Source organism: Tauraco erythrolophus, chromosome 4 (assembly GCF_009769465.1).
Source record: "Tauraco erythrolophus isolate bTauEry1 chromosome 4, bTauEry1.pri, whole genome shotgun sequence".
Lineage (NCBI taxonomy): Eukaryota > Metazoa > Chordata > Aves > Musophagiformes > Musophagidae > Tauraco > Tauraco erythrolophus.
This window is the reverse complement of record NC_141468.1, coordinates 48,429,997-48,442,377: the sequence shown is the minus strand read 5'-3', so window position 1 is coordinate 48,442,377 and position 12,381 is coordinate 48,429,997.

Below are 12,381 nucleotides of genomic sequence, written 5' to 3'. Positions count from 1 at the left end.
ACTTAATGGAACTTTGCATGATATTACTCACGTAATGGTCTTCCTCCACTGTTTACCAGCTGTAAACTCAGCTCCTTAATTCTTTCCTATCTTTCAGTGAATGGTTTCTACATAAAGATTCAACAAACTACAAAAGAGTTAAAATCTTTAATTTCTTATCAGGCCACATTAGGCTATTCACAGCATATATTTAGTCTGATGACTGTATATCTGGCAACTACGTTGTGAAAGAATAAAGCTAATCATTGAAAGAAAAAACAAGCCATTTTACAATTGTCTGCCTAGCTAGTGGAACAACACAAAAGAGAAAATGTCTTGTCAACAAGATTATGGATCATTACATGTGGTCGTTTCAAGAATGATTGGTAAATATGTTTGATATGGAAAATAGGGAATCTCATTCAGAGGTTAAAGGATTATGTAACTAGATATAGAACATTTGACAATTTCATGGCTCTTAGGATTCTGGCTTTTGTTTGGTCTTACTAATTGATTTTTTTACTCGTTATTTAGAAATAGTTTATCCTGAAATGTAAGAGCTTTTAAATGTAGATATTCTGATTGCTAATTTCAGCACACATTAGCTTTTGTAACTATTTAAGGAAAAATAAAAAGATTTAAGTTCAAAAGACAATAAATGTTTAATTATGGAAGAACAGTCTGTCTCTTTGGCAGCAAACAAACCACAAAAGCAGCAGGAAAATTAGAAGCAGGAATGACAGAAGAAAGACAGAGATAATTGGAGTTAATAAGATTTTTCTCTTTTTTTAATGAATATTATTAAAACTGAAGACTATTGAAAACCTAAATAGAGTTTTTAAACAACCAATTCCACTTTGCAAAGAAAAAACAAAGACAGCAAATGAAAATAAAAATAAAATTATAGGAAAAGCTCGTTCAGTGTTGTCTGGCATCTTGTATCCAAGTTTAAGTATCCTCCATATGCCCAGCTGCCTGGTGGGGTTCAAGAGAACATCAGGGCAAGAAAGAGGTGAAAGTCAAAAACTGTCTGAAAAGTAAAAAAAAAACCACCAGATCCTGCAAGTATTTCAAGTATTTAATATTTTTTGTTTAAAATGATTTGAAACAGCTCTAAAATGCATAAAAAGCTAGGAGAACCTGATAACATTCTTTTTCAGATCATCAGTTCTAATGGTTGCTGTAACACACAAGTTTGTTATAACCATGCCTCTTTGCATATTAAGGTCAACATCTTTGTAAGCTATCTGGAAGCAACAGAACCAGTTTTTAATTTCCCTTTACTGACAGCTACCTGAAGAGGATGGTGGTCCCTATCACATTTTTTAGAAACATATTAATCTTTTATATATGCAAATATATGTTTCAGTAGATATCTCTAACATACACTATACTAGAACCCCACCAGGAAAATTTTAAAAGTTTACTATTAACTTGAGTCTCTTATTTGCTTAAAAAATATTAGGCAAACCTAAATCCAAAGATATAATAATAAAATAACAGTTCAGGATGCATAAAAGAACAAAATACAGTTAATGTAATGTACTTAAGCCGAAACAGTTATAAACATTTACCAGCAAATGTTGTGGCAGAATTTAAGTTTAAAGCTGAAGTATGAAGTGGGTTATTATTTGTTTTTCTAGATTTTTCCATAAGTTTATTTATTTTTTTATCCAGAATGGTTTTATAATATTTTAAGGAACTGTGACAACTACAGTGAACAGTCTAAACATCTGCTAGATTGATTATTTCGTTAAGTATTGTGATTGAGGTGATCAGTTTAGAAGCAGAACTACAAAGCAATGAAACACGTACAGACTCTTCCATTTTTAAAAATTCTTTTTGTGAGATTCCCTGAGTCTTTTTATATCTGTCACCTAAGTAGAAGTTCTTGCAATGAGTAAGTTTAAGACTACTATATTACACCCATTTAATTTAAATAAGTTTTCTATCTGCCTTAAAGAAATCAGGAATTTAAAAGCTGTTCTTTTCTGTCTAGCTTAAAACATTTCCCCAATTCATTTAAGTGAAAATAAAATTATTTAAGTAGTAATAAAAGTATCTTCATCCATTTTTTAGGATTTAAATAGGCATTGAATTTGTACTTTAAATTTAATCACTAACTCTCACTAAAAAATAAGAGGACAACTATATTACCGCAAATTATAACATCCATTAATTAGAGAAACATAATACAGATTTTTTTTTAATTTTTACTATACATAAGCCAAAAAATGGATAAATCTATTACAGAAGACATATTGATTTTTACATTCAATAATCCAAATATGGAAGTATTTGAATATATCTGTTATCTAATGCAAATGAATCTTATTTGTACGTGACTAGATCAATGAAAACACCTCATAAGAACAGAACTCTTGTTGTGTCTAAACCCGAGCTCTCTAAATCCAGAAATCAATGTTATTGAGCAGAAATATTTCCCATAATGCTGCTGTTATCTATGACTGCTGTTTCATAACAAAATAAATATGCCACTTCCTCTATTTCTGCATGTCATTCCGGTGCAAAATAATTTGCTTAGATTTAAAACACCAGGACATAAGCCATATGTTAACTATAAAAAGGGATATTTTTAAGACCTTAGTCTTAAAAATAGATTCCTGATACTCATTTGTTTATTGCCAAATGAGCTTTTGCTTAATTTTTCCCTTATAATATTCTGTAAACTTGTAATAATTCTCATAATCTTTTTTTCTATGAAGTTTCTTCTCCCCTCACCCCCCCCTTTGTAGAAGCAACACTATGTATTTTCCTGCTATTCAAATCCTGCAGTTTCTCAGCTGCACAGTGAGTGAACTGGGAAGGCATAGTGGGTGAGCTAATATGTTCTAAAATAATTAAGAAAGAAAACACATTTAAATATAAAATATTGTCGCATAGTACAGTCATGTGTGGTGCTGTGCAGGAGGAACATATACACTGTGAATGCCAGTGACTAAAGCAGATAAAATGTTAAATCTGTCCTTCAGTTCACATAGTAACAGTAAATCTTTATTTGAATCAATGGAGAAAATAGATTGGAATCATGTCAGTTTTAAAACAAGTTAAAATACAGAACAATGGGTAAAAATATTAGATATTTTTAATTTACAAACTACAGAAACCAACTTATTTTATCTCATTATTGTTTCATCTCATTATTAATCATTATTTATCTCCCTTAGAAATAAGGCAAATTTTGAAAATGAATTTTCAATGAATTAATGTATTAATTAATTTATTATGGTTGTATAAACAACAAATATTGTTTATCAAAGCATCATCAATTTGAAAGGAATTTATATTTCCAGAAACAAAAATATACAAAGGAGGATTTGAAACATGATACGGCTCAACCTCTAGTCAAGTTTCCCATGATAGTGGAAAGAGAATTAGGCACTGGAAGTGCCTAAATAGGTGGCTCTTTGAAGAGATTTTCCCGTCCCAACAGGCTGTCAACAATCTACACTGCAAACTATGTCTGAATATCTGACATCTAGAAAGATCAAGTGAGGATGAACATATCTCGCAACAGGAGACTCAATGAAGAAAGAGAAAGCATTTGTATCAGTGATAAAGTGGAATCATGAAAAAAACACTATGTAAGTTTAAATTATCTTCTGCAGATAGACTGACATCATTAAGTATATACAGGGCTTCTTCAAGATCTAATTCTTTCTGTGGTCCCAGCTTCTATCCCAAATTAGCGAGTTTCCTCCTTCAGAAATAATGATTCCAGGAGTGATCAGGAAAAAAAGTGTTTATCACAAATATGATTACCTAAAAGAAGACATTCTGGACCATATTTACACCATTCATTACCTAACTGTTTTTTACATGTTTGACATAGAACACCAGATTCATAACAAATTTCCTGTGTTGACAGTGAGAGAGGAGAGAAGAAAGAAGAAAACCACTTTTTTTTTTTAAGAATCCAATTTAAAAATCTCATTTCCTTTGATTCAAATACTAAACTTGTATGTCGAGATTATCATGTGATTTTATAGAAATAAATTTATGACAAGAATTGAATAAAAAGTTTTTTGAGATACACGAGAAAATATGATAGGGACTCAACTGTATAAAATGCATAGAATTGCAAGGCAGCAGTGAGTGGAATAATATGCATTGAAATGCCATCTTTTAAAAAATATTAAATCTACCTCATGCTGTGTATGAATTAAGAGTTCTGAACAAAAGCGCTCAGCATGAACAGGTAGTAAATTAGACAAAAAGTTGAAAAAATATCCTTTCCAGATTCATTTGCACAAATTATCTATATGCTATCAAAGAAGGGGAAAAAATGACCCACTAATGCAATGGAAATCTTTTCATTATAGATGCAGGATCTAACAATAATATCTATTACTAAAATATCCTGTAATTATCTTCCCTACAGGAGTGGGAAGGCTTAGAAAGTGGAAGAAAATCAAGAATATAGCAAAAAAAGAGGAAAAGATTACTGCCTGAAAAATTCAAATAGGTCAAATTTCTTTTCAGCTCTGCGAGCATGTGAATAATACTGGAAGTATCATAGTCAGTAAAGTCATTCTCCCTTGGCTCGATTGAACTGAATTCTGCTAAATCATAGAAAAAATATATATATACTTTTTAAAGTTTAACACTTAAAAATTATCTATTTATCTATTACTCTATTTATTTATTTACTTATTCAGAGACCAGGAAAAATGAGCTCCAGTTGGCAAGATGTGCATTTTTTAAGTTCAGAGCAAACACTGAGCCATAGAATCCAGCTACAATTGATTATGCCAAGCTTATAAACTGCATGGGGCTTTTAGTTCTGAGGGATTACTGATTCCAGTACCTCAAGGGGGCCTACAGGAAAGATGGGGAGAGGCTGTTCAGGAGGGCCAGTTGTGATAGGACAAGAGATAATGGTTTTAAAATAGAGAGAGGTAGATTCAGGTTGGATATTAGGAAAAAATTTTTTACCATGAGAGTTGTAGAACACTGGAACAGGTTGCCCAGAGAGGTGGTGGATGCTCCATCCCTGGAGACGTTCAGGCCCGGTTGGATGAGGCCCTGAGCAACCTGATCTAGTTGGAGATATCCTGTTCCTTGCAGGGGGGTTGGACTAGATGGCCTTTGAAGGTCCCTTCCAGCCCTAACGATTCTATGATTCTATGATTCTATGATTAAAAACCAAGCTAAGTGAGTGGTACACAAGAATGTGTTATATTCAGAATTTCAGAAAGGGCATGCAGTTCTACTTTACATAGTGATTTGTTGGAATTGGCTTCATTCTCCTTCTACTCCTTAGCTGGGATGCCCAGGCTGCATGTTAGTTGTGATCTCTTGCTGGGTGGTGACGAGCTGAATTAAATGAATGGCCTTCATTTGAAAGATATACTTTGATTTTCACTGTAACTTGATAGATGTTATTCAGCACTGCTACTGATCTTCATGGGATGCCATGGTCAGCAAAAACATTTCTTAATGCTTCAACCGTTGGAGATATAACAACCAGTAGGAAGTAAAGGGGCACTGTGCAGGGATATTTCAATAGAAGAGAAAGTGGCTTTTGGGAGTTTCATAGATCTTAGCCTGACAAATTTATCTAGGCTACAAAGGAGACACTTCATTTTGGACAATGACGTTATCTGCTAAAATACATTCTCTTATGTAGAAAGAAGACTTGGTTGCTTGGCCTGAGAAAGCTTATATTGTGACTAAAAGAGGAGAAATAGTTGAGAAACTGTGTTCATATTGACCAGTTAACTTGGAGGAGACGAAGCAGAGTGCAAATATAATTGATTTCATCCATGATGAGAATTTGACCAGAAAAATTTTTTACTCCAAAAATTTTGCAGTCCTATTTTTTCCCCTTCTTAAAAACCTTGATAATCTTCAAAGATTTAGATAGCTAATTGATAACTTTTCCAATCTTAATCAATATTCCAAAAATTCACCAGTAGATTCTCATTTAAAAACAAAGTTCTGCAATATTTTGTTAAGCAAACCTCTCACTCAACTCAGTGCAGAGAAAATTTACCAAAGCAAGAAAATATAAAGTAAAATCTCAGCTTTACTATGATCTATCTAGATTAAAACAAAATAATAAAATTAATTAGGGATTACTCCAGTCCACCAGATATTTTTTGAAGAATAATTAAAGTAACCCATACTTAACCAGACTTAGCATGCATTTGACATTATGCTAGGCTTTAAATATTGCATAGCTCATAAATTTTTTTGCAGTTGATTTTTACTTTCATGCTTTTCCAGTTAATGGTTTATTTAAACAATTGTACTCAAAATATAATACAGCAGGAGCTGTTTATTTGAAAGATATTTAAGCATTTAGCTGGGCAGCTGATGAAAAGTAATTCAGACAATGGACGTTATCCAGTGGAAAATAACCTCCTCCCTTGCAGATAATCTAAAAAGTGAAAAAAATAATTCACAATTGTACCAATTCCCTAACTCAGCTAATTTTGCTGTGTGTCAACACTGGGTCAATGGCAAGTAGGAGGCAGAATTGTCTGGGAAATGAAAAAATCTAAGCCATACTGTACAGAGAGAAATTAGGACTAACATAGAATTAAGTGACCATTTGAATAATGCCTTGAGTTTCACTATGTCAGTGAATGCAGAGACATGAATTTCAGCATTAGTTTGGACCAAACCATGAGCAATTTGGTCACAGAGAAAAAAAGAAAAAGAAAAAATAAAAAGAATGAAAAAGAAATATAGTTGTAGTTGTCAGGGGGAAAAAAAACTCTACAAAAGAGAACTCCAATGTTTTAATATATCACAAAAGACTTAAGTATATCACTTACCAGAAAATTATGAACATGAAGCCATGTAAACAGTAGATTTAAAAAAACACATTCAGAACTAAGGTATAGCACAACTGTGATCAATTATTATATACAGTGATCAATAAAGGAATATATTCCTTTTTGCTATAGTTTATGGTAGATTCCTCTATGCTAATTACCACTATCCTACAATTATTCCTATATACTACTATTACTTCTGTATGTTGCCTTAAGTTACCTGAAGTTACATTTTTTTTGTTTATTTCTTGTTCTGCTGTAAATTCCAGTTGTAACAATGAAAGCAGCAAAATTCAGTTTAATACTGTCCTTGAGATTACGAGTTCTCATGTGTGATGGGGAATGACATGAAAGATTATGGTAACCTTGCTGTGCTTCATATCTATTCTGTCTTGATGCTGGAAACATCACAGAAGTGAGATTTCTTCAGTCAGAATGGATAGTACTCCAGATCATGATCTTGTGTTAGGTTATCTTATCAGTATGGAATGAATAGCTGTACTAGAAATATTTGTTACTTTAGTATCATTCATACATACAGCAGCAATATAGCATCCAGAAATATTCTGCAGCTTTGCCGCAATAGAAGCCATGATGTCATAGCAGTATTTTAATGAATACAGTTGTTCACAGATAGTTCTTTATTCACTCCATCAAATTAATGATGGGTTGACAGGGTCTGCTCTCCTCATAATACGTTGTAAAATAAGTTACTGAACTGACAGGAATCCCTCTATAATGCTGATTGCATCAAAACAAATAAAATACCGTATTATACTATCTTCCAATAGACAGAAACTTCCAGTGATGACAGATCTCTAAACCTGTTTCAGTGGTTTATATTGGAAAGATTTTCCTAATAATCAGCTTGAATCTCTTCTTCATTGAAACCTGTGGCTTTTTATGCAAGCCATAGCAGATTGATGTTTCTTGTTGCAGCATCAGTGACTGAAATAAATTCCTCATATGATTTAAACCAAGTTAGGATTGAAGCGGTTTATAGATTTAATATTAATGAAATGCAATTAACCAACAATCTCTGAACTACACATAGAGAATCAGATAAACAGATACAACACTGGGCATTCACAAAATGTTTTAAACACCTGCAAATTTCATCACCTTTATATAAGTAATTCCCACAAATTCTCACTCCCACCTTCCCCCCTCAGAAATATGAATAGACATGTGTCCTTCCCCCTTCTCTCTTACAGGACATGTGGGTTACAAATACTTCACACCTTTTCCAGGCATGACTTCCCTTACTTACACCTCTTGTTGGAGATCGAAGAGGGGACTTCTAACTTTATATGTAGCTGTGCCACTCCCACAACCTGCTAATTCATGCATCAGTGAGAAAGCACGCCTCCAGGTCATATAAAGAACCTGAGTTGAACCTGAGTTGTGAATCCCTACTTGTTGCGCGCCTACTGTCAAATGTCTAGTTGGATTTAAGCTACTCATGGTATTTGAAGTGAAGGATGTTCGGGCAGATCTGAGCAGACGCTGCCAGGTAACTTCTGCAGCATCAAACTCAGTCTGATTGTTGCACTGTTGTGCAATGTCGAGCCCTACAGTCACAAATTTCTGTGTTTCTTTTATGTGCCTTTTCAAACTGACTCCTTTTCTCAAAAGTCTCAGTGTACAAAGCCTACTGTCCTCTCATAGAAGGAAATGAAATTAGTTTGACTTGGTTTGTTCTTGAAAAACTCAGTATGACTCTCATTTCCCAAATCGTTTTTCTCATGTGATTGCAGATATTTATTTGATTATATATTTCTTTAAAGCATGTTTGCCTTTTCTGTTACTCTTAGATGTTACTCTTAAAATCTTGTTACGGGCTGTTGTGGTTTTAGCCTAGCAGGCACCTGAAGACCATGCAACTGTTCATTCATCCTCCTCTTGCCCCTGCCCCTGGGAGATGGAGGAGAGAATTGAAGAAGTAAAGTAAGGAGACTCGTGGCTTGAGATAAGAACAATTTAAATAACATAATAATAATAATAATAATAGAACATACAAATGAGTGATGCACAATGCAATTGCTCACCACCTGCTGATCAATGCTCAGCCCATCCCTGACTAGTGACCCCAGAGGAGAGAAATACCAAACCTGCAATCCTGGAAAAGAAAGAGCAAGTCAGCTTCCTGGTCCACTCTCATCTATGCACTGACCATGACTTTGCATGATACGCAATATCTCGTTGGCCAGTTTGGGTCTGTTGCTCTGGCTATGCTCTCTCTCAGCCTCTTGTGCATCTGCGCACCAGCAAAGCATGGGAAGTTGAAAACCCCTTGATTCTTAGCAACAATTACAATCATTAGTGTATTATCAACATTCTTCTCATACTGAATCCCATATTAAATCTAAAACACAGCACTGTTCTAGCTACTAAGAAGAAAATTAACTCTATCCCAGCCAAAACCAGCACGCAAAGATAGATTCTAACATCCAAAAATGACATTGGACAGTATTTTCAGTGTGCAACCTGTTTTAAAATATTGTTTTTATCTGAACACTATTTTTGCTCGCTCTTAATCTCTCATATCCTTCCTTGCTTCTATTTTTGTATTAATATTGCCTTCTCTTTTTTTACTATTTCTATTTCTTTTCTTGTCCTTTACTATTTCAACCATTTGTTGAGCCTGTGGCTGGGCAACACAAACAGGTAGGGAGAAAAGGAAAAGACAGAAGAGAGGCAGAGAACTGATCATCTTTGTTCCAAGTTCGTTGAAGCTGATGCACTTAGCTGCAGACTGTAACCTAGACCATACACGAGACAAGCCTTATGGACCTGATCTTTCACTGATAGTATGAGTACACAATCACATTTCTGTGAGGTTACAGGGGATGAATTTGTAGAATACCAACACTGATCAATTGAACAACTGCACACAGCAGTCCCGTTTGGCTTGAGGGAAAAGGTACCTCAGAGCATGCTTATTTACATTTACTGCTTTAACATACATGTGCTACATCTACATGTTAGCTTATCTGAAAACTACTTGCTTGAATGTCCACTCCTCAGATTCAACCACGAAACTATTGAACATAATTGCAGTAATTTAAAAAGATTTGGTCCCTGTGTTAGGGTGCATAGAAAATCAAACAGATGTAAAATAGGGTGGGCTCAAAGAGGGGAGACACTTGTCTAGGTTACAGGCATCAGTAAACAGGCAAGTCTATACTCCATGAAGTGTAGTTTTTTTAAGCAGAAAATGCTATGTGAAGGCACACTATATGGTACTGTGTTCAATAAGCCATGCTGTATGTTTTCTCATTACTTGAGTAAAGTTCTTCAAAATAATTAGATTATTTTAAGTCCACATGAAGGAGCCTTAAACCAATCTCTTCCTCATAAAAAAGTTATACAAAAGAGAAATCAACAGCATCAGTGGAAAGGACTTCACAGGAAACTGTGGAACATCAGAAATCTTCTACTGAGCCATGGTAAATAAAATGTATTCTCCAAAGCATTGTGATAATTTGATGGGGGGGGGCGGTTTCTGGTGGCAGGAGCTGGCCACCAGATCGAGCTCCCATCCCCTTGGGGTTGAGCCAATCGGCGCCTCTGCGAATTGCCCTATTTAAGTTGGGACAAAGGAACCAGAGAGGTGTGCTTTGCCCAGGAGTGAGGAGAGGGGAGGAGGGTGCTGCCCTTGCTCCCTGGCCCCTGGCTGGGTGGCTGCCCGCGCCGGGCCAGCGCCACCCGCTTAAGATGGTGGCAACGGAGATGCTTGGGGAACTCTGGGAGCACCCCGCTCCCGGGGTGCCCGCTGGACCGAGTTCACCCAGAGAGGACTAAGACCTGAGAGACACGGCCACACACACACCAGGTCAGTGAAGATGGAGCGGGAGGAGGTGTGCCAAAGCTGAGTTTCCTCTGCAAGCGGTGGCAAGATGGCAGGCAGCCCCCCTGCAACCAGGAATGGACTCGGTGGAGTAAGGACCCGCTTGCAGCCCGTGGAGAAGCCCACGTCGGGGAAGAGATGCCTGAGCCTGAGAGAGATCGTGGAGCATGGCATGCATGACGAGTAACTGTTAATAATGGAGCATGGGATGCACGACGAGGTCGTGAGGCATCTAGAGCCCGTGGGATGACCCATGCCAAAGCGAGTGGCCACAACTACCTAAGAATCCGAGACTGTGGTAAAGCCTGCACTGGAGCAATCCGATGGGGAAGGATTGCGTCCTGCGTGCAGGACTCAAACTGGAGAAGTTTGTGGATTTTCCTTGTGAGTAGGGGATCCACTGGAGCAAGGGAAAAGGGTGTAAGGACTCCTCCTCCTTTAAGAAAGGAGCGGCAGTAACAACATGGAACAAACTGACCTGCACTGCCCCATTCCTTGTCCCTCTGCACCGCCAGGAACAAAAGGGAAGGGGGGTGGGGAGGTGTTTTTTTTTTTAAGATCTGGTCTTGTTTTCTCTTTATCCTCTCAAGTAACCGGTTTTGTTTCCCTTTGTCCCTTTTAAGCAACTGTTAATAAATTGTTTTGTTTTAAGAAAGCTGAGTCTGTTTTGCCCGGGACCATGGTTGGTGGGTACTCCCTCTCTGTTCTTGTCTCGACCCTCAGTCCTTTTATTATATATTTCTCCTCTCCGTTTCACTGGAGAAGGAGTGAGAGAGTGGTCGTGTGGAGTTTAGATGCCGGATCGGCCTAAACCACGACAAGCATAAATCTAAACTCTGTATCAGCTATGAATATGAGTCCTACATGCACTTACTAATATTTAATCACCAAGTCACATGAAGAAATATTTAAGATTATGAAGCATATCTTAACTAACAAAAAGGGAAATCATTAAGTCGAATGGCGGGACACATTTACAGACAGTGGGATTCACTCGTGTAGAACAACTTCTTAATGAATCCTGCAGTAGCACCCGTGTCTTTGGGTACTTAAAGCCAGAGAGGACAAACCATTACAAATTGTGTTTAGGGAGTAATTCTTTATCAGTACTAAGAAGAACTGCATGATAACTTGATAGAACTCTTCCATCTATGATTCAAATTACCCTAAAAATACACCCTGCAGATATCAAGTAGGTTTAAAATATCACAAAGTCTTGAGAGGGTATTTGTATATGCTATGCAGGATCTTAGTCTCTTGCTTTACATTTTACTCTGTTTTGTATAAATAGACTCCTTATTTTACAGTCTACGTATGAAGTCAAAACTGCAGATTTTTTTTCAAATTCTGCCCAATAAATTCTTCTTTCCTTGTCAAATCATTTATTTTCATTTCAAATTTCCCATTAAACTTTGTTCTTAGAAAATAGAACCTAAGTTTATGACTAAGGTAAGTTTATAATCCGAGATAATAATACCCACTTTTTCAATGGAGTATAGTATTAATGTTTTATTAACCTTTCCAAGTGTTTGGAAAAAGACTAGGGAGCATTTCTAGCTAAACAATCATTTCTGGCAGTCAGACAATTTTTCTCATTGTCTTTTGAGCAATGATTATAAGCAGAGCACAAGATGGAAAGAAAGCCATTTTGCTGTTAGAAATAGCTACCAACTCATATTTTCAAATCAAAGATTGTATTTTCATTCTGAACCACACCAGTGAGCCAGATGATAACAGATTTTTTTTGAG